Raw genomic sequence first — 24,204 nt, 5'->3', positions numbered from 1 at the left:
GAGGCAGATATTTACCTGCCAAGTATCGGCCCATCAGCCTTCTCAGTGTGGTCAGCAAATGATATGCCAGACACCTATACAACAAGCTCTGGGACTGGGTTATAACGAAGAATTTCTTGGCTGAGGAGCAGGCAGGCTTTAGAGAGGGTCGCTCAATCTTTGACCAGGCCCTAATTCTTCAACATCTGGTTGAAAAATATTCCTCTGGAGCTCGCTCAACCCTTTAGGCAGCGTTTATTGATTTAAGATTCACTTTTGATCTCATTGCCAGAGCCAAACTGTGGGAAAAACTGAACTCTTCCTCGATGGATAGAAGATTACTGTTTCTTAAATATAAGCTTTATGAAAACTCTTGGATGAATGTGTGGTGTAATATGTATGGACATTCCACCAAGGAAATTCCAGTCGAGAGAGGAGCAAGACAAGGGTGTATCCTAGCTCCCCTTCTCTTTAATTTATACGTTAATTCTTGTAATACTTGTAGACAAACTGAATAGCCCACCTCTGCACCCCCCAAAACTGGGAAACAGACACATCTCTGTTCTTCTATATGCAGATGATGCCGTGGTGCTTTCTTGGACACAGATTGGCCTGAAGAGGGCACTCCGTACGCTTGATGAGCATTGCCAAGAAGATTGGCTAGAAATTAATTACTCGAAAGCCAAGATTATGGTTTTTGCCAAGCGCCCTAAGATACATATCTGGCGGTTAAGCAATCATCTAATAGAGCAAGTCAAGATTTTTAAATACCTGGGGATTGTTTCTCATGCCTCGGGTAACCGCAAACTTCATGCCGATTATATCAGTCTGAATGCACAAAAACCAGCGGCAGCTCTACAATCTTTCCACTTCTTCAACGCGGCTCAAGATATACCAGTAGCGATAAAAGTGTTTTCAGCTAAGATTCAAGCTCAGCCCTTTTTTGGAGCTCAGCTTGGCCCTCATAGGTCATCCCTTTCTCTTGAGAGAGTCCAATCCAAGTTTTTAAGATCGATTTTCCAAGTTCCTTGCTGTGTCTCCAACGTGGTGCTACGCCGTGAAGCTGGCCTACTGAAAATAGAAACTTCTGCTTGGATTTACATTTTCTCCTACTGGCTTAAGCTCTCCTTCTTCCCAGACGGCCTAGCTCCCCTGACTATGACCGGTAATTTTCGGTCCTCTTGGTGCCGGGCAATACATGCTAAACTGCACCTATATGGCTTTTCAGGGGCAGCCATCATCCTGGTGGGCTACAAACGTGCACGAGAGAATCTCAAACAATCAGATCTATCACTTCTACCTAAGGACCCTTTCTTGGGTCATTCTGCACACTTTCTCCAACCAGCTAGATATCTTACCTGCATAACGATTCCAAAATTTAGAAGGGCCTCTTCCCTGGCCGGATTCAACGCCCTTCCAACGGCTATCACTGAAGGCAGATATCGACATATTCCCCTCAGTCAAAGACTATGCCCGTGTGGCAGAGGAATAATCGAAACGATGGAACGCGTCATCTTATATTGCCCTCTCTGTGCAGATGCTCGCCAGGAACTCTTATCCCAGTTTCTTGATAAACACCCAGGTCGTTCGGACTCCTTCTATCTCAAGTTGCTCCTATCAGACCAATCTGATCTTATTTCATTGTCCTCAGCTAAATTCTGTTTTACGCTCTGTACAATATGCTGTAACATCCCTAATCAGGTGTGAATCTTATGTCTAACTTCCTCCTCTGTGACCAAATAATAATTGATCCGATACGGCAAGTTAGTATAAAAATGTATTACTCTTGTAGTCGTTTATAAATTGTAGTGTTATTTATAACATTTTATAGTTATTTGTTTTAGTCAATTACAGTATTTAGGTTAATTGTTGTAAAGTTAACCGTAACTACAACGGATTTTCTTTGTTTATAATATCTTGACACTGCAATGTTACCTCAGTAATTCTATCCACATCCTATTTTATGCTATTAACATGATTTTTGTTTTTACACTTACTGTAGCGTAAGAGCTACGTCACTGGTTATATGCTGGTCTATGACCGAAATAAAATTGATTGACTGATTGCTTGATATCATAAAGCATGGTGTCATGTCAGACTGTTACAAGCTCAAAAAGGGGACGGTTGGTGAAGATGATGGTACTTGCGGAATTAACTTCTTTGTTCAGAGAAAAAACAATATCCACACTTATGGCTGGGTGGAAACCTCTTTTAGACTTTTTTCATGAAACAGAAAAAAAATGCGCGTATGACTTGTGGTTTTGATGACTGGGAAAGAATTGGGTACTAGAAACAGGGAGGTTTTTTTATAATCACGCAGTAAGAGGCAATTTTGTAATTGTACTTACATTTGCTGCAAAGGAAATCAGAAGCTTCTTTCTATTTCTTTGTCCTCTTTCTTTCTGCAGTTTTGTTTCTTTCTCTTTCTTTCTTCCTTCTTTTTATTAGTTTGTGTTAGTTGTTACGTTCTTTGTAAAACTTTTAATAGAACTGACAGATATATATATAAAAGCATGATGTCATCTGACCGCATCACTTAGCAACAGCAATCCTGGCAGTCCCGGTTGCGTTCGTAACCCCAGGACTCTGCGGGTCGTTAAGTGAGGACCTGATGTGACCGTGATGTGGGAAGAGGCAGGAGTCCCAGGCTAGCAGACTGGCAGGTGGGAGCTGCGGGTGGGGGAGGTGCCATGGGTGGCAGTAGAGAGCTGAGGTGGGAGGTGCTGCAGGCATGCACTAGAGACTGTGGGTGGGGGTGCTACGGGCAAGAGCTAAGGAGTGTGGGTGGGGTGGGGTAGGGGGTGCTGCAAGCGGGCTCTAGGGGGCGCAGGTGGGGGATGTGCCACAGGTGTGCACTAGGGAGTGTCACAAGAATACATAGGGTAGCAGTTCATGCTGAATGCAACCTGCCAACCCCCCCCCCCAAAAGCACTGAAGAGATTATTTTAAAACATCTTTTTTAAAATCTCATTATAGAAACTATATGGAAACAAGATGGTGCCTGTATCCTGTATTCTTGTGGCCCTGGGGTCAAACAATATGGGATCTAAAAAGCATTCAAACTGGCTAACAAAAATAGTTAACCACAGGACCTTAAGGTATAATATCCACATGAAAGACACTTTACAAAATGCAATATATGTAGTTCTCTGACTGTATTTGGGACCAGAAACTCCATTACTAAGCAACACGGTGGTAATGTGTGACCAGAGGCCAACTTTTCTGGGCTGGCAGCATTCCTGCCCAGATATCCTCCTGCCTTGGAAGAGGTACTGTATTTAACTTGAATGAGATGCAGGAAAGGGTAGGCCTTCCCATTCCTTACAGCAAATAAAAAAAAAAAAAGGGGGGGGGAATACTGAGTTTAAGGAAGGCAGGATACAGGTACCAGCTTGTTTCCATCTAGTTTCTATAATGAGATTTTAAAAAAATGTTTTAAAATAATGTCTTCAGTGCTTTTGGGGGGGGGGGGGTTGGCAGGTTGCATTCAGCATGAACTGCTACCCTACGTATCCTTGTGGCCCTGGGTCAACCAATAAAAGGGCAAGAGTCCTGGGCTGAGTTCCCACTGTTTCCTTAGGGCCGAAGCAACAGCTGAAATGTTTCAGGTATCCTCCTGATAAAACTACTGTTTGAAGGAATGCTGCCAGCCCAGACAATTCCTAGGAAACCTCTGCTTTCAGCCTGAAATAAACCCCATTTTTCAATTTGCCCAGAGTCCTTTCTTTTCTTGCTTCTCATCCTGCTTTTCATCTCCCGCTTGAGAGGACTTCAAAAGCCAAAAGCACTTTAGCTACCCGCTTTACAGGGATTGCCACTTAAGGCATTCCTTCATAGACATTCCCCTACTTACAAGCGGGTTACGTTCCAAGAGGCTTTTCGTAAGTCCATTTTGTTCATAAGTCCAACAAAGTAAAAAGTAAAAAAAAGAGGAGGAGGTTGAACTAATGATTTATGGATTTGGGGATTAAAAAGGGTTAATGAGGAAGGGGAAAGAGGAAGATGACAATTACTCGATAGAAAGAAGGGTGGAAGTCAGAATTCTATGTTTTCTTTTCTTTTTACTGTTTTCCCACCTTTTTTCCCTTTATTTTTTATACTTTTATTGTATAGAAAATTTCTGATAAAAATATTTTTTAAAAAGGTAGAAGTTACATAAGAGAACCATAAATTATATTATATTAAATTAAAGACAGACACCCCTGTCCAAATCAGCTGGGGTGAAGGGCTGAAGGGTTGGTTGAAGAACTCAATTATGGCTTGGTTGTAGATTGTTAGTAAGGTGGGGGCTGCAGGTACCTCCACAGGGAGAGAGTTCCAGGAAGGGGGAGCAGAGGAGGCCTGCTGGGTCACCCACACCCCATGAACCTCACAAGGAGGGGGACAGGCTTTCTGAAGATGACTAGACTGGCTTCAGTTCTGGCAAGACCGTGAAAAGTTCTCCTTTTCAAGGAGCAATATTTTTACTGTCTATAAATATTTTCCCACTGTTCTTCAATCTTATTTCTAAGGCAACCTATAGTAAAGGGGAATGAAAACATGGACGTGTTTTTTCAGTGCAGATGACTGAGCTAGCAAATAGTTTTCTTGTTTTTGTTCAAGCACACGAATCTCATCTCTCAGGGCCGTGGGTGGTAGGGGTGGGTGTCTTTTCTTTTCTTTTTAATGCATCCTGTTAAAAGGACTTCTGCATGGCTCAAAAGCCTTCCCTCTACGTGCAAACTTGTATGTTATTGGGAGTTTCCCCTGTAGTAGAATTTTTCATGGCTACCATTAAACTATAAGCAGGATTTGTTACACTGAAACGCAAGTTGGTTTGGAGACAGCGCTGCAGGATAGACTGGATATGGATAGACTGTGTGTAAAAGATGTTATGGAAGAGGAACACGTTTTACCGGACAAGATTGAGACTGATCTGAAAGTGGATGTAAAAATGACAGGCTGCAGGAATGATATGTAGAAAGGTGCTGCACTGGTGGTACAAAAGAAACCGGCTGATGTCTTAATAATTAAAATGACAAACCAAGAGAGTAACCTGGATATCTTCCTATACTGGATTTACAAAAGAGACTTGTTAAGCTTTGAAGAATTTGGTGAGAAGGGACAAAGAAAAAATGAAAAGAAATAAAGTTTTAGGACATTATTTGAAGGAACTAAAAATCAAGAGGGTTAAAAGTAAAAAGTATATTTGGTCAAGTATAAAATAGATATGTTGTCATCGCTGGAAATACTTAGTGGACTTTTGCTGATCAGGACTGAAACAATGAGGCTTTAAGGATTTGTTTATAGATAAGGGATGGGATATGAGAAGACAAGATCATTTGTTATATTTGAAGAGAACGTAATAAGCTACTAAAATTGTTTATACTTGTTGTGATGGAGCGGGAAGTCATTTCAAGATATATTTTTTTCTTTACTATATTCTTATTTTTTCTTTTCTAATTTTCTTTCTTTTTTTTCTTTTCTGCACTTCCTATTTTTCTTTTTATTCTTTTCTTTTTTAGTTTCTATTAGTTTTTACCTTTGTAACTTTAATTTTTAATAAAATTACCATTAAAGAAATTTAAAAATATTTTAAAAGTTGAAATCACTGGTTGTTTTTGCATAAGGAATAAAGAGTTGGCATGAGTCAGAAACCTGCTCTCTTTTGGGCAACAAAACCCTGTCCAGGACAAAAGAGCAAACACTGTGGTCGACGGTATCCTGAAAGCTGCTGAGAGATCTAGAGGGGCAACAATGGTTGTGTTCATCCAGGTCCCTCTGTGGGACATCCACAAGCAGTTGCTATCCCGTGCCCAGGACTGAAGTCAAACTGCCACGGGTCCAGCTAGTCCATTTCTTCCAGAACTCTCTCTAATTGGAGGCCCACCACTTTCTCAACAACTTTCCCTAAGAAGAGGAGAGGGGAGTTGGGACAGTCGTTGTTCACACCTGCTGGATCCAGCTTCTTGAGAAGTAGCTGGACCAGCCCCTCATTCAGGCTGCTGGGAGCTCACTGAGGAGAATAAGGAAGACGACTTTGATGGAGATATACCAGCTCTGTTGCCAGGACTGAAACATTTTCTAGGTCCAGAATGTCCAGATAACATTCAGAAGTGGCTGAGAAAGAGGCCTCCCTAACAGACTGGAGTTTAAGAAGGGGGAAGGAGGTAGAGCAGAATCACAGTGCAAGATCCTGTTATCATAGCCAGTCTCAATAAAAGTAGTTTTATCCTTCCTGTGGTGTTGATTTCAAGGTCTGGTCTGACACTCACGGTCCTTGCACTGTTCGAAGACAGATTCAAAGGGTAGTAGTAGTAGTAGCAACAGCAGTATACTTTATTGATTAGTGATTTGACCATATCAAAGCATAGGCATCAGCCAGAGTAAGATACAATAAAATGTAATAAAGTGAGGTACAGTAAAATAGGATGAATAGACTACAGGGAGAGAAAATAGATAAATGTAGTAAGGTAAGATAGAGTAAGGATAAAAAGTAGGATAAAATAGTATAAGATAAGATAAAATAGAATGCAGAGATATATAATAAAATAAATATTAAAATTTGAAAACAGTATGTGAATTCATCACCTTTGCATGCAACCCCGATGTGTTCTATAAAACGTGTTCTCTGTTGTACAGCTGTGTCTGTAAATTGGACAGTTCTAGTGGCTACACATTTGTGCCCTGAAGGAAGCAGCAACTAGGACAGCCAGAAGTGCCATTATAAGTTGGCCTGTGGTCACACATTACCACCGTGTTGCTTAGTAATGGAGTTTCTGGTCCCAATTACTGTCAGAAACCGAGGACTACATATATTGCTTTTTGTAAAGTGTCTTTCATGTGGATATTATACCTTAACATCCTGTGTTTAACTATTTTTGTCAGCCAGTTTGAATGCTTTATAGATCCCATTTAGAGACCGTGGGTTAAAGATGTTTTAATTAAACATAAACAGTAAGACTGGTATTATATAACTTACCCCATCAACTGAATGCAATTAAAACGCACTGGCATTTCTTCTTCCAGCCACAGAGTTGTCACAACCAGTTTAAAACCTGAGGTATCCGCCTCTCTATGGTGTCCAAAAGGAAGGCGCCATTTGGAAATTGGTTTCACGGAAACAATGGGAAATGTCTAGCAAAGGTTTCTAGGAAGGCATGTCAATCGGACATGGAAGGCACTTTATAATTGGGGGACAGTTTCTGTCACCCTTCTGAACCTCCCTTTAGAGAAATCCAGCAGAAGAGGGTAATTTCCTGTATTTGATGCTTGTGGGAGCAGGACATTGAATGTTGTGGATCCTTGGTCTAAGAACAAGCCCTTTCTTTTGTCCGTATTGCTTTGGTCTCAATCCAGGCAAGAGATGCAGACTTTGGGGTCCACGTCAGCGTGGTTGAACCTGGCGCTTTTTCAACATCAATCGACAATCATCAGCAGGGGTCCTTGCAGAGAATATGGCGCCAGCTGGCCCCAGACATTCAAGAGAGCAAAGAAAGAAAGGGCAGAAGTTCTTGAAAATGTGTGAGTTACAGCGGAAAGAGCTTGTGGGGGAGCTTGCATTCAAAAGATATAACATTGGTTATGTTTTGCCACTCTTACCTTGCGGGCAAAGGCAGCTGAGCTGTGGTGGGGACGCGAGGGGGTCTTGAGTGGGAGATGTGGAAGGAGAGCCTTCCAGTGGCCAGCAGGAGTTCTTCCTGCCTTTTCTTTTCTCCCCGGGAATGTCAGGCAGGCAGAAGAGGATTGCACCACATCGGATTTCGGTGATGAGAGGAAAACACGGAGGACACGGAATGAGGGTGTGTCCGGGATGTGTCGCATCTTACACCTTTTTTGGGAGAGCATAAAGGAAGACTCTGCCGCCGAGAGAGGAGCAGCTGTCAGGTCAACAGCAAGTGATGGTAAAGGAGGAGCAGTCTTGAACTGCACCCAACCAGCAGCGCAGAAGCTGAAAGAGAAGCAGAGCTCAGCAGCTTCACCACTCTAGCAGCCACGCCGAGAAGCTACAGCCAACCAGCAGCTGGTAAAGTGCCTTCCTTTTTTTACCCCAGCCAGATTGTGGAACTGCCAAGCGCAGGCTTTAGCAGCAGAGTAGAGCAGCAGTTGACAGCAATAAAGAATCCAATTTTAGGGTGGCTAAAAGGGGGCTAGAGACCTTGGTGTAAGCTGAAGCAACCGAGAAGGACAGACTGTTTAAGAATAAGATGTAGACATAGATGTTAGTATAGAGAAACAGGAAGTCCTCAGGTTACGACAGCAATTGAGACGGGTATTACCGTCGCTTGGAGATGCAGTCGTAAAGCGCAAAGTCATGTGACTGCGTCACTTAGCGACAGCAGTTGCCGGAGTAACTCCAAGACGCATGAGCCATTAAGCAAGAAGTGGCGGGAGTCCCAGGTAAGGAGCATGGGGGCTGCTGCGGGGATATAGTGGGGGAGGCTGTGGGAGCCCTGGGCGGCCTGGCACGGGCTGCACCTGAGTCGAGGGGGGCTGGGGAAGGGCTTGGGGGAGCCGGTGGAGGCTGCTTGCAGGTGGTGGGGTTGCCGCGCCGGGAGAGACCTACTGAAGTGCCTTTCAACCTTCCCTGCTGGCTTCGTCATTGACTTTGCTTGTGGGAAGCCAGCAGGGAAGGTCACAAATGCTGATCATGTGACCGAGGCTCTCTGTGACCTCGTAATCGCAAGCTGGGCACCCGGCTGCCTGCATTGTGATCATGTGACCGCAGTGGTGCGGCGATGGCTGGAGCTTCAGGGACTGGTCATAACGTCCATTTCTTCAGCACCATCATTACTTTGAACAGTTGCTGAACAAATGGATATAACCCAAGGTCTACCTGCCCTTGAAGAAAGCATAAGCTTAGTAATAAGTAAGTTCATTAAGTACATAAGGTAGACAATAAGTAAGTTTGTTAATTTTTTGCAATAAAAACCTCCCTGGAGAAACACAGGGAAGATGAAACAGTCTGTTTGTTGCTGGTCTGTACCATTTCCCAGTAGAACCCCTTCACCGGAGGCTATAAATTGGCAAATAAGAAAATAAAACAAAAGGGATCAGAGGAGTTTTTGGGTTGGCTGGGAGGGTCATACGCATGGCCTCCAATTAGAGAAGACGAGAGTGCGCGTGTGCTTACCTGACACTTCCCCTGAATTTGTCAGGCTCAGTTGCTTTCCCCTTCCCCAAGAAGCGAGAGGGCTTGCCCCGCAACTGATCCGTTTCAGTTCTCCCAGGCTACAGGATCTAGCTAGTAGCCCAATTCTGGCAGGGCGTGCCTCCTCCTCCTCCTCCTCCTCCTCCTCCTCGGCTATCTCTATTCCAGTGTTTCTTTACACCTTGGAAGGTGCCCAGGTGGGGTGTGGGAGAAGGCCAAGTCAAGGGTAGCCTAGAGTTGCCTAAAAGCTGTTCCTGCTGGAGGGCTTGACTGTGAGTTACTGAAAGGGGAGGAGAGCAAAGCCAGAGGAGAAAACCCTCCGCCTCGCCTATAACCATAGTGCCCTTCCAAATGAGGGCCATGTCCTCCAGCAGTGACTGAAGCCAGATGCAGCCGAGGTAGGTTAGGGATTGGCAACGGGAGATCCCTTTTCTGCTGCCCTTGTTTTGTGCCAGTTCAAGGAAGGGTGAAATACTCTTTTAACTCCAGAGGCAGAAGGGCCACAAATCATAGAGGGGTTAGGTGATTCGATGGGGCATGTGTGTGAAAAATGAGATAGGGACAACAGTGAGGCCTCCTCCTCTAACTCTAAGCAACAGTTTCACGGGGAAATTCGGAAAATATGTTCTGGTATATGGAGATCACAGTTGGAACCTTGCCAACTGAGTAACCCGAAACGTTATTGCAAGGTGAAATCTCTGGCTATTGTCTGTGTTTGGGGAGGGTGGGGTGGTTCATTTACCAGATCAGTTAATATACCATTGAGAAATGTTGCCAGCGATACAAAATTGCCTCAGTGTCTTGACTTTTAGACTGAAGAGACAAAGGATGATCTCTTGGGATGAAAGGGAATCTGTCGTGCATTTATTCTCAAGGAAAAAAAAAAAATCCGACACCTTACCAGAAATAAATCTTGATAGGTCATAAGTCAGCATGTAATTTATTTGTGTCCAATTCAGTTTTGGCATTGATTCAGTATGTGTCCATTATATTTATAATTTATAATTATATTATAAAGAATATAATGAAGAAAAAGAAAAGAAATATATAAAGAAGTGACTTCCAAACTTTGTCACAACAAATATAAACATTAATAGCCTTCACGCCCTTAAAGATGACAAACAGATGTCTCTTCATCTCATATCCCATCCCTTATCTATAAGCAAATCCATAAAACATCACCTTTTCAATCCTGGTGTCAGCAAAAGTCTGTAAAGGGTTGCCGGAACAAAAAGTCTTATTTTAACTTTGATCAAATAAACTGACTTTATATTCGTTCCTTTTATTATTAACAGTCTTAATCTTTAGTTCATTCAAATATTGTCATAGGATTTGATTCCTCTACAATTCTTCTTTATCCCATCACACCAACCTCTTCAAGGATGTAACAAGCCTCTTTTGTAAATCCAATAAGAAAACATTTTACAGGTCAATCTCTTGGTTTGTCATTTGTATTTCCCCTTTAATTTTTAAAACTCCAGCCAGTTACGACCATCTCAGCGACTACGCAGTCATGTGATTAAAATTCGATTGGTTGGCAACTGGCATGTATTCAGGGCAGTTGCAGCATCCTGGGAGCCACATGTTCCAGGGTTGCTGGAACTTTGCCAAAGAAAACAAAAACAAAAAGTCTTATTTTAACCTTGATCAAATAAACTGACTGTCAGGATTTTCTTTCTCATGGGAAAGGATTTATCCCATTATCTTTACAACAATAACAAATAATATTTTGGCTACAGAGATCAGGTGAAAAACACCTGTTATTGTGTGTTGTGTATTGTGCTATTTACTGCCACATATTGGCGTGTGTATGCTAGTTACCCAGTGGGGGTGGCATAGAGGTATAATACAAGGAGAGGAAAATGTTCAGTTTCTCTGAGTAGTTGTTAGTTGTTTTAGTGTTAGCCACTATGTAGGTTTTATGGGCTACGTAGTTGTAACAAAGTACCAAGTAGTGTACCTCTTCTCTAAGAGTTTGTGGCTAGAGATTTTGTTAAGCTTGTTTTGCTAATAAGTCTTGGATGCTACATTACATGAGAAGATGTGTTTTTCTTTATATTTTGTATGATATTTGCATTTTATGGAATTTTGCATTTGTATCAATAAACACCAGTTAGTATACATTTTCTGACTGGATTTCTTTGTGAAACAAGAAATGGACATTGCATTGTGTTTGCTGTCATGGCTAATATTTTCCTGGAGTTTTTGCTGTGCTCTGCACAAACAGGAGTGTTTGTGATTATCACTCTGCCCGACAATAGTTTCTGTGCTTAATGCTTTTCATACCTAGATTGCAAAATCGTGCAACTTTCCAAGACATATGGTGCGAAGAACCTCCATTTGGTGACGGACCGTATAGAGCATGCCTTAACGTCCCGCCATCCTCGTGCTCGCTACTCTGCTGGCTGGGATGCAAAGCTGCTCTTCCTGCCTGCCTCATATTTGCCAAGCTGGGTGGTGGACTGGCTGTTTCTAGTTGTTTTGTATGTAACAGCACACACAAGTTAGATTGTCTCACTACTAAACTGAGAAGCTAGCCATCATTCAGAAGAGAAGATGTGGTTTTGCATCCTGCCTGGATTCGCAAGAGCTCATTTCGACAAGTAGGGCCCTCTCACTTTTGCAAACATTCAATAAATGTATAAATGTGAAAGTGTGTACCAATTGTCCAAGTCTTCTCCTAAATGAAGTCCATTAAAGAGCTTCCTTCAATTTGTTTGACATGTTTTTCTTTTGTTGCTACCTTGTTGTCTCGTCTTAGGCTAAAAATGGGATTTTAAAGAATTAAAAGCTATAAATAAAGAAATTGCACAAAAACAGCCGTTAGCTTGAGTATTATTTCATGGTATAAAAGAACCAGATTCAGTGCCAGAAAAGAGTAATTGGCAGAGAATGCGGGAAACAGAAAATATCAACTTTAATTCCACTGGAAACACTGAAACAATTGATTCAGCCAACAGTCATTCTCATCCAGACAATTCTGTGCACAATCCTTTCCTTTCCTTTCCTTTATTTTAATAAAGACTGTGCAGTGCAACATTAGTCAATACAAACAAGGTATTTTAGAGCAGTCGTATTATAATAGCTATCAGCCATATACCTTTAACTCTATCTCTTATTCCATGGTTGACACAGTCAACTCTCTTGTTACGGTTAAACATTCTGCTTTTCAAGATCTAAAATGAAGAGGTAGTTCCACGATACAAAACGCCCAGCTCTAAAAGCCATAGTTGAAGCCCCTTGAAGTACCCCTTCTCCTAGAACTGAACCCAGCAGAGCCAACCAGTCTCTCCTGGCACGGACGAATATGTGTGAAGGGCACAATCCATTGTGGTGTTGTGGATGGAAAACTGAATTGGCATTAAAGAGGCCCTGGTTACATGTGTGGTGAGCCATGGCAATGATGGGAAGTGTTGGGGCCATCCAAAGCATTAGAACGAGGCCCTTCACAAATGCAGCAGCGTGAGTATGACCTCCTTCTGAAGGAGCATGGAAGAGCTGTGCCTTTTGGAAGGTTTGTGTGACTGTTTCAGAGGCTGCCTTGCTTCTCGGGTCTTGCCTTCACATGTCCGATTGATGCCAAACAGATGTCTGCATGCACACAACACAAGTGAGAAATGGCTGGAAAGCAGCTTGAGACTGCTGGAGGACATGGCTGCTTTAAGACTTTGAGGAGAGATGCTCAGTTTGTGCCCAGCTGCTTTGTGAAACACTCCTTTGAAGTGTTTTGCATAATCCTGTCATTGTGTGGCATTTGCTACTTTTTAGCCTTTGAGGTTTTAATGAGGCTGTGTTGTAGGGTAGAATAGATTTCAACATGAACAGAAGTGAAGGCAGTTCTATCTTGCAGCCTCAAGACTTTTGCTTCTTTGTTTCTGTTGCTTTCTGGAAACCTGCAGTTTGGATCAGCTGTGGTCAGAAAACTCCTCTTCATCAGCATTTTCTTCAAATAACTCAAAAGCTAAGTAAAAGTGACTTGTAGAATGTGGCCAACTTTCTCAGTGTTTTCCATTCTGCTTTTCCTTCATTTTTTGAATTCCTAAAAACTGAGGGCTATAACACACCATTTTGATATTTGTAGCACTACTCATGGCTCTATCCATTGGTCTAGTTTACAAATTATTTTACAAACCCACCTCCATCCTGAAGGACTGTGGCTGGCATGGAGCCACCAAAAAAAAAAAAGGTATGAGGGTGAAATGGGCTGCAAATTTTGGTTATAATATAAATTGGATATATGAGAGAAGATATGGGTTCAATTTATATTGTGTCACAATTTAAGAGAGAGTTTTGATAAAATCATGAATCGTTGGTATATGACACTGGTTAAATTTACAAAACTACAAAGTGATATCAAACCAACATTGGCAGTGTGAAAAGGAAGAGGGGACTTTTTATTATGCATGGTGGACTTGTGAAAAATCAAGGAAATTTTGGGTGCAGATTCATACAATGATGCAAAAGATATTGCCGATTAATATTACGACGAAACCGGAATTGTTTCTGTTGGGCTTTATGGACGCTAAACTAGAAAAGTAAGATGGGAAACTAATATTCTATATGGTAACTACAGCATGATTACTGTACACACAAAGATGGAAGAAGAATGAAATACCCACAGTAGAAGATTGGAGTATGAAATTGAGGGCGCTCACAGAAATGGCAAAGCTGATCAGTTTGGTCAGGGGAAAAAACAGAAAGACTCTTTGAAAGCCTTATGGAAGCCTTAGATGGACTTTTTGTTGAAAAGACAGACTGAACTGTGATTTATGGATTTGGGGATCAAAAAGGGTTAACGAGGGAAAGGGGAAGATGGTAATTACTTGATAGAAAAAAGGGCAGAAGTCATAATTCTGTTTTCTTTCATTTCATTCTACTTCTTTTTTTTATCTCCAGCAGGGAGAGAGTTCGAGAAAGGGGAGCAGATGACGCCTGTTGTGTAGCCCACACCCAATGAAGCTCATGTTGGACATTTGCAAGATCTACACCTTTAACAGTATTAACTATGGAGATTGTTTTTGTCTCTGCTGTCTGGGATATTTATATTATATTATTTATGTTCTTTGTTGTCACTTTTGTCAGTAGTATTGAGAAGCACTTAGATGAAATGTTGAAGCTTGTTTCAGAGCTTCAGTCTGCAGGAGCAGAGATACCTGACTGAGTTTCACACCTGTATATTACTTAGTCTCCCACAATCCTTTGTAAACCAAAAGGCTATGCTTGAGTCTATTGCAAAAGTGGATTTAGATTATACAATTGCTTATTTGAGAGACTCTGGCCTTAAAAGGGTAACGGATAACATACCTGGAGAAATGTCAGTATTAAGAACAAGACCTGATCTTAAGGAAAGGAGATGTTATGTGTGCTCGAAGACTGGGCATATTGCTAAGTATTGTAGATTTAAAGGGGTAGAAGGTCAAAAGGCCAGAGGAGTAAATGTTCCTACAGAAAGAATGTCTTTCAGTAAAAAAGGACATTTTAATGGCCACAGAGACTTTAAACCATTAAATGGTAGACCAAATAAGAGATATAATCAAGGGTTTAATAATGGTATGAATGCTTGCAATGATGATCAAATGTTTCAAATATCTGATTATCAAGGTGTAAATGATAGAAGGCATTTTCTCCTTGACAGTGGTAGTTTTATCCACATTTGGCAGTTTAGAGAAAATTTTAGTGAACTTGATACAGAAAATAGATCAGAGATATTGCAAGCAAATCAACAAATGCTAAATGTTCTTGGAATTGGAACTGTACCTTTAAGAGTTTTGACTTCTACAGGTGAGGTAGTAAACCTTAGTTAAGAAATGTTGCTTTTGTTCCTGAAGCCTCAAATAATTTGCTCGGTACTAAAAGGATCGTGAAGAATGGTTACACTGTAATAGGGAAAAATTATTAATGATAGAACTGGTCTAGTGCTTAAAGTTGATGAAAAAGATGGATTTCATTATATCGTTGATGTTAATGATATTATAACAAATGAGGGGAGGCCTATCTGTCAAACTAGGCAAGATATCTGTGATCACAAAACTTGTCTTTATTCATGGCATGTGAACTTAGCTCATAGGAATATGCAAAATATCAAAAAATTATTGCCAGAAAATGGAATTAATGCTGTTAAATGTGATAAAGCAAAAGAAAGGTGCGAAATCTGTATAAAAGCAAAGGGAACGGCTCCTAGTTATTCAGGACAATCCAATGTGCAAGATAAGGATTTTTTGGAAGAGGTTTATTCAGACCTAGTGGGTCCTATGCCATTATCTGCAGGCAAGAACAGATATTTTCTTACCTTCACTGAATTTAAGAGCAAATATAGTTATGTATATATACTTAAAAACAAGGATGAGACCCTTGAAAGCTTTAAGTGGTACGTAGCCGCAATTAAGAACCGATTTGGTAAGGCACCTTTAACACTATGTACTGATGGAGGTGGAGAATATTGTAATGCAGATTTTAAGAGGTTTATGGAACAGGAGGGCATAGAACATAAAGTAACCATATCTTGCTCTCCACAACAGAATGGATGTTCTGAGAAGTTGAACCTAACTTTACAGGAGATGTCTAGATCTATGTTGATGCAAGCTGGACTACCTGACTCTTAATGGGCTGAAGCGGTAGTTACAGCAGCTTATTTGCATAACAGAATTCCTAGTAAAGTGACAGGTAAAACACCTTTTGAACTATGGTTTGGAAAAAACCAAGTTTAAAGCATATGAAAACCTTTGGCGCTAAAGCATATTCTTATGCTCCAAAAGAAAAAAGGGGGAAGCTTGATCCACGAGCTGAAATTGGAATCATTGTTGGATATCCTCCTGGGAGGAAAGGGTACAGAGTCTTTGATCCTAAAACTCTTGAAGTGAAGTGTTGCTGCAGTGTTGTATATGTGGATGAGAGAAATATAATGCAAAAGACAGTTGAGGCTATATTAACAACTGAATTACAGAGCATAGATACTGTTCCACAAGAATTGGTCACTGGGGTACCTATAGAGATCATTGGTCAATTAGTAGGTCCATCTTTGGGAGATGTCGTTATAACAGAAGGGGAAGGAAGAATTAAACCATATGAAACAGAAATAGAACAAACAACTAATGTAAGACGATCAGATAGAAGTAATAAAGGTAAGCCTCCAGAAAGATATGGATTTTGTGAGAACTTGCAAGAACCAGCAAATTGGAAGATATTAGCAAGTTATCTATTTTAGAAAGAGAAAAATGGATAGAAGCTATGGAGGAGGAATATCAGACTTTACAACAAAATCATGTTTGGACTCCTACTGAATTACCTCCTAACAGACAGGCCATTGGAAATAAATGGGTATATAAAATCAAATATAATTCAGATGGAAGTATCGATAAATATAAGGCATGTTTGGTTGTGAAAAGTTTTTCCCAGAGATATGGAGTTGACTATTTTGATACAATTGGACCAGTGGTTAATTATACAACATTTAGGACATTTCTTAATGTTGCTTGTTCAAGAAATATGTTTGTAGAACATCTAGGCATTAAAACAGCTTTTCTTAATGGAGATCTTTCAGAAGAAATTTATATGGTGCAGCCTGAAGGATTTCAAAACACTGGACAAGAAAATCTTGTTTGTAAACTTAATAAGAGTATTTATGGGCTTAAACAATCAGCCAAAAGCTGGTATGATAAGTTAACAGACCTTTTCTATTATCAAGGATTTAAGCAAGGAAAGGCTGATCCCTGCTTATATATGAGACTCAAGAATGGACAATATTAATATATCCTGACCTATGTAGATGATTTATTAATATGTTGTCAACACAAGGAGGATGTTAATGAAATAGGTAATGAATTAAAGACTGAAATAGAAATTAAACAGCTTGGGGAAGTAAAATATTATCTAGGAATGGAAATTGAAAAACCTAATGATGGGAGTTTTCTCTTAAGTCAAAAGCAGAAGATTATGGACTTTATACAATCTGTTGGCATGAAAAATTGTAAACCTGCAAGTACTCCATTAGAATTAACCTATTTAAAATTGGAGGATGGACAGTTATTTACAAATCATGGTAAATACCAAGAAGCTATAGGTAAACTCCTTTATTTGAGTAAAACCACGAGACCTGATATTGCAGCATCCCTTAATATTTTAAGTAGAAAAGTGAGTTCACCAAATCATCATGACTGGAATGCTGTAAAGGGAGTGATGAGATACTTGAAAGGAACAGAGGACTTAACGTTAAAGATATCATCTTGTGAAAATCCTAGATTAGTTGTATTATGCAGAGTGCAGCTATAACCACAGGTCGTGCCAAAAATACACACCACCGTTAGAGAGATTTAAAGAATGCAACGTCCTTATCTTGTTCTCCAAAGAAATCCAGCCAGAAAGTATACATGTCTGGTATTTATTGAGAAAAATAGAAAACTACATAAAATACAAGTTTCATGCAAAACATAGGAAAAAAAATCACTTCTTCTCATATATGTGGCATCCAAGACTTATCCACTACGCAGGTTTAATAAAGTCTCTAGCCAAAAACTCTCAGAGAAGAGGTACACTACTTGGTTATTAGTTACTACTACATAACCTATAAAACTGATTACATGATGGCTAAAATCCTACTAAGCAGTGAGACATGTAATCACTCACAATTGATTGACACTATGCACCTCCCCATTGGGTAACTAGCATACAAATGCCAGTAGGTGGCAGTAAATAGCAGTATACGTGCAAACTAACAAAAATAAATGCAGATGGCTTGCTTTTGTAGTCTAAACAATTGTTTGAAGATAGCGAGTTGCATTTCTTCCCATGAGAAAATCCTAACACCCCTCTCAAGTTGCTTTGGGAAAACAACAATACACATTGCAGGGTAGTACAGGCAGATGGTTACAACAATACAGTAACAATTACATTTGTTTAAATCCAAGTCTAGTAAGCATTGCTTCATGTTTTACAATAGATAATGGTTTAGTAAATACATCTGCAAGATTTGATTCAGATACACAAGATCAATGAAATTTTCTGAAATAGCTTGTCTTACATTTTTATACTTGACATCTACATATTTTGTACGAGCTCTTAGGTTTTCTGTTTTAGCTAACCCTATACAAGCTTGAGAATCTTCATATACTGTATAAGGCAATGACAGATGTATATCTAAGTCAGTGAATAATTGATGAAACCATCTTAACTCACAGACTGTTTCTGACAAAGCTGCGAATTCTGCTTCTGCTGTTGAAAGAGCTATTGATGTTTGTTTCTTTGCTTTCCAAGCAATGGTAGATTCACCAAATTTACAAATAAACCCAGTTATAGATTTTCTGTCTCCTTCCTCTGCAAAGGAACTGTCAACAAAGATTACAGGACTTTCAGGCCCAACACTTGACATTTTAAGACAAAGGTTTATTGTGCCTTTTAAATATCTCATTATTCTTTTTAATCCTTGCCAATCATGTTCTGTTGGTTTGGCTACTTTACGACTTAAAACTCCTGTAGCATATGACAAATCAGGGCGTGTCCATTGTGCTAGGTGAAGGATAGAACCTATCACAGAATGATACACTTCAGGTTTTTCACACAATTCTTCACATATTTCATTTTTCAGAAAATCACAATCCACTGGTGTTTTTACAGGTTTAGCTTCTGACATTCCCATTTGTGTTAATAACTCTTCTATCTTTTTCTTTTGACTTAGATAGATTTCTCCATTGTCAGATCTATACACTTCAATACCAAGGTAGTATCTTAACATACCTAGATCCTTCATTTTAAAATATTGCTCCATTTGCTTGGCAAATTCTTTTACAACATTTAAAGAACCAGTAGCAAGACAGAAATCATCAACATAAGTAAGAAGTACTGTATAATCTTTTCCAGTTCCTCTAGTATATACACATGGATCAGCTAATGATTTCTTGAAACCAATTTCTAACAAAACTTTATCTAAACATTGATGCCAACATCTCCCAGCTTGTTTCAATCCATACAGTGCTTTACGCAACTTATAGACTTTTGGGGAATTGCCACATGTGTAACCTGGTGCTTGTTTCATGTACACAGTTTCAGGAAGCTCAGCATTCAAATACGCTGTATCCACATCAAAATGATGAACAATCATGTCTCTTTGTGCAAGCTAAGGCCAAAATTACACGCAATGACTCAGGCCTAACTGTAGGTGCATATGTGAGATTGTAATTCACAAACTGCTCTTGTGAATATCCTTGTGCCACTAGTCTAGCTTTATACTGAACGGTATGATCAGGTAAAAGCTTTTTTTTAAATACCCATCTGGAACCTATGGCCTTTTGTGATGGAGGTAAATCAGTAACTTCAAAAACATTCTGTTTTACTCATGTCTGAAATTCATTATCCATACCAATGTTCCATTTCTCTTGTTCATCTATAGGCAAACTTAAAACTGCTTCAAAACATTGAGGCTCACATGTAATTTGACACACTCTTACTTGTTGAATTAGAAATTTCTCAGGCGGAACTCCCTTTGTTGTGCGGGTCGACCTACGAGGAATTTCAATAACACTTTGTTCTTTTTCTGTTTTCTGCTCTAACTCAGCTACCTGCATTAACTCCCCCTCCTGGCCCTGCATTTGTTTTGGTGAAACTGCTTCTTTTTTTATCTGAGCAGGTTCTTTGAGGACTTGTGGAGATGTGGGTGCAGAAGGTGGTGTTTGTTCTCTAGCTAATTCTGTGTTTGAATGCAAAATGACCTCTGAATTTGCGTGCAGCCTTTTCCGATCAGTAGGCTCTTCAAAATTAGCATTTCTAGAGATTACAACCTGACCATGACCTAAAGAAAAACGATAGGCTTTAGATTCAGCTGAATAACCAACAAACCTTAAACGTTGTGCTTTTGGTTTTTCTTCCTTCTTTGAGACTTAGGAATTTGTACATAAGCAAAAGTCCCAAACGTACACAAGTGCTCTAAAGAAGGATACTTGCCATATAGCAAAAAATAAGGAACTTCATTTACAGCTGAATTCCAAAGTCTATTAGTAAGAAATACTGCTGTTAGAATTGCTTCACCCCAAAAATGGGCTGGTACTTGAGCGTCTAACATCAGACTCTGTTTGATGATATTCAACACACCAATCTTTCTTTCAGCTGTACCATTTTCTGCAGACATACCAACATTTGTTAGTCTGTGAAAAATTCCTTTCTTACGCAGCCTGTTCTGAAACTCATTGCTGATAAATTCACCCCCTCTATCTGTTTGCAAACTCCCGATTTTGTACCCATGTTTTCTCTTTATCATGGCAACAAACTCTTTGAAACGAGAGAATGCTTCTGATTTCTGTTTAAGCAAATAACAAAACGTAAAACATGTTTTATCATCTACTAAAACGAACATAAATCTTGCTCCACCTTCACTTGGAGGAAAAGGTCCAGCTAAATCAGCATGTACCAGTGCAAAAAATTTGGTGGATACTCTACCACTTTTTCTAGCAACAGGGGCAGCCCTGATCTTAGATTGCTTACACACAGTACGATCAAGAAACTATGCACACTTTTTAAATCTCAGTTCTGGATACACCTTGGACATCTGTGACAAACATTTCCATCCAGGATGACCAAGCACTCTGTGATAATAATGAATACAATCATCATGTAGAGGTACATTACCAACACAACTTCCAATCAACACATCTTGTTTAGGAAGCATTGCATACAATTGATTAACCAATTCCCCTCTAGCACACTCAGCCCCCTCTTTATTAACTAAGCATTCAGAACCTTGGAACGTAACAGTATACCCAGTTCTAGTTAATGCAGGAACGCTGAGAAGGGAAAAATCAAGTGTAGGAACACCGAGTACATCAGAAACCACTTCCCCCAAACAAGGGACGAAGACTTTACCTTGCATAGTTACTTTAGCTATAGAACCATCAGCCAAGGCAACTTGCTGAATTCTAGGCTTGCATTTAGTCAGTAATAACTGCTCATTATTTACAATGATTTCACTGCAAGCAGAATCCAGTAACCACGTATCAGAAGAACGTGTGTGTCTGTTAGAAATCAAAGTAGATACCAGTCTAGTAATTGCTTGCTGTTTAACAGGCAGTCCCTTCCCATGACGGACGAACTTTCTGGAACTATCAGTTGGCTGATTTTTCATAGGACAGTCTTTTATTAGATGTTTGGTAGAGATACAGCGAAAACATTTTTTTCCACGCATGCAGTCTCTATGCCAGCAGAAGGTCGCTGCCTCACATTATCAAGCCTTTTCTTTGAACTTTGCAATTCACGAGCATTCTGAATTTACTGTAGATGATTTGCAAGATAATCCACTGGAAGATCTGCTGGTGTCAAAGTCTGCGCTGCTTCAACCAGCATATCAAAAGAATCATCCAAACTCGAAAGAATTATGCAAGCTTTTTGTCTCTCTGGTATTGCCATATCACAATCCTCCAGCTCAGCAAACAAAGTTTTCATCTTATCTAAATGCTCAATTACATTAGCTCCTTGATCCAATTTAAGATTATATAACTGCTTTGATAAACTTATGATAGCAGCTGAGGTTTGTCTCGCATAAATAGCACGCAAAGCTCCGCAGCATTCGTGAGCAGTCTCCAAATGACGAATATGGACTAATTCTGAAGATTCAAGTCCCAGGATCAAGTTACCATAAGCACGGTCCAGCATAACTTGCTCTGCGGCCGTAGGTGCTCCTGGTGGGGCATTCTGTAGAAACTGCCATAAACCCTCCTTCGGGAAAAAAGATTTCATCTTTATACTCCAAGTCTGGTAATTTTTCAGATTTAACCTCTCAAAGGGTAGGCTCACTGCCATGGTGGCCATGCTTCAGTTTGCAGGCACACACAGAAAAAACACAGAGAAAAAATCCAAACCTCAAACAAGGTTGTACCAGACGTTACACAGGCAGGGCAACAAATCCAGGCATAAATCTCTCCTCACTCTGGGCATCCGGGGCCCATAACCTGTTCTGCAGAGTGCAGCTATAACCACAGGTCATGCGAAAAATACACACCAGCGTTAGAGAGATTTAAAGAATGCAATGTCCTTATCTTGTTCTCCAAAGAAATCCAGCCAGAAAGTATACAACATGTCTGGTATTTATTGAGAAAAATAGAAAACTACATAAAATACAAGTTTCATGCAAAACATAGGGAAAAAAATCACTTCTTCTCATATATGTGCCATCCAAGACTTATCCACTGCACAAGTTTAACAAAGTCTCTAGAGAGAAACTCTCAGAAAAGAGGTACACTACTTGGTTATTAGTTACTACTACATAACCTATAAAACTGATTATATGATGGCTAAAATCCTACTAAGCAGTGAGACATGTAATCACTCACAATTGATTGACACTATGCACCTCCCCATTGGGTAACTAGCATACAAATGCCAATAGGTGGCAGTAAATAGCAGTATACAGTGGTGCCTCGGGTCACGAACACTTCTGTTCACAAACTTTTCGGGTCACGACCAGCTCCGGTCGCAAAATTTTGCCTCCGTTCTCGAACTCCGCATCGGGTGACGAACAGGATCCGCGGCCATTTTCCCTCCCGTGACACATGGTTGCGGCTTCCTGTAGGGAGGGGAACTCTCCCTCCAAGCAGTAACAGCCTCCCCACTCGCCTTCCTGTCCTCCACGCCAGAAGTCGCGTCGAGCAAAGTTAGCACTCTCTCTCTTCATGCTGTACTTTGTGTCATATTTTTGCAGTTTTAAAAAAAATGTATGGTTCAGAACGGATTAACCGTAATTACATTGAAGCTTATGGGAAAATTTGATTCGGTTCACGACCAATTCGGTTCGCGACCAGAGTCGCGGAATGAATTAAGTTCGTGAACCGAGGTACCACTGTATGTGCAAACTAACAAAAATAAATGAAGATGGCTTGCTTTTGTAGTCTAAACAATTGTTTGAAGATAGCGAGTTGCATTTCTTCCCATGAGAAAATCCTAACAAGTTGCATACATGGATGCTAGCTGGGGAGAAGAGCCAATGGAATACAAGTCAACTAGTGGATATCTGTTTTATTTTGGAAATAATCTTGTTGATTGGACTAGTAGGAAACAGACTGTCATGGCTCAATCCTCAGCGGAAGCAGAATGTATATCAGCAGCGAACGCATGCAACGATTTGGAATGGATTCTTCACTTATTAAAGGACTTTGGTATTAATGAACCTACACCAGTTGTGATGTTTGAAGACAACCAAGCCTGTATTACTATGTGTAAAGGAGAAAGTATTAAGGCAAGAAGTAGAGCAATTAGATTAAGGTGTCAATTTGTAAAGGATTTATACCAGAAAGGACTAATGGACATTATATATTGTCCTACAGATGAAATGGTCACTGACATTTTAACCAGCTCACAGGAAGGAGGGACTTTAACAGGCTTTCTGAAGGTGACCAGACCGGACTGGTCATCTTCAGGCTTTCTTTCAGGTAGTGTTTTTTCTGGTCATCTTTTTTTCAGGTTATCTTTTTAGGTCATCTTTCAGGCTTTCAACAGGCTTTCTGAAGATGAACAGACTGGATTATTATTATTATTATTTATTTGACTTGTCCCCGCCCATTTCCCCACAACGGGGGACTCTGGGCGGCTTACAACAAACTAAAATTGGCAATACATAATTAAAAGATTATAAAACCAAAGTTACAAAGAAAAAGATAAAAAGGCTAAAAAATCCAAGAGGCCAATAGAGGCCACACCAGGCTGCTAAGGAGCCAGCCAACCCCATTTTTGATATCCTCCCTCCCCGCCCCAGGCCAGATGGCAGAGCCAGGTCTTCAAATCCCTCCGAAAAGCCTGGAGTGAGAGGGCCTGTCTCACCCCCAGGGGCAAGATGTTCCAAAGGGCGGGGGCTACAGCAGAGAAGACCCGCCTTCTGGACCCCGCTAGTCAGAGTTCTTTTGCCGAGGGGGTCCAGAGCATGCCCTCTCTGTGAGATCGGGTGGGACAGGTTGACATCGTGGGGGTGAGGCGGTCCTTCAGGTAACCTGGTCCCATGCCACGTAGGGCTTTAAAGGTGATAATCAACACCTTGAATTGGACCCGGAAGCAAACCGGTACCCAATGCAGCTCACGGAGCAAAGGTGTTATATAATGGGGTCCTTCTTCCAACCACAAAAATT

The 24,204-nt window shown here is 40.5% G+C and overlaps 1 long non-coding RNA gene across 1 annotated transcript; it reads left to right on the top strand.

Annotated features, from left to right (window-relative positions):
* Nucleotides 1-8,284: 8,284 nt before the first annotated feature.
* LOC148216296 (uncharacterized) lies at nt 8,285-11,821 on the top strand. Its single transcript, XR_015795693.1, has 2 exons — nt 8,285-8,358; nt 11,400-11,821. It is a non-coding gene; the product is annotated as an uncharacterized LOC148216296 (long non-coding RNA).
* Nucleotides 11,822-24,204: the final 12,383 nt, after the last annotated feature.

The sequence above is a fragment of the Python bivittatus genome, unplaced genomic scaffold (assembly GCF_059951505.1).
Source record: "Python bivittatus isolate LINGU-HERP-01145 unplaced genomic scaffold, Pbiv_v1 ctg000220_np1212, whole genome shotgun sequence".
Classification (NCBI taxonomy): domain Eukaryota; kingdom Metazoa; phylum Chordata; class Lepidosauria; order Squamata; family Pythonidae; genus Python; species Python bivittatus.
This window is presented reverse-complemented; position numbering and strand designations above follow the sequence as displayed.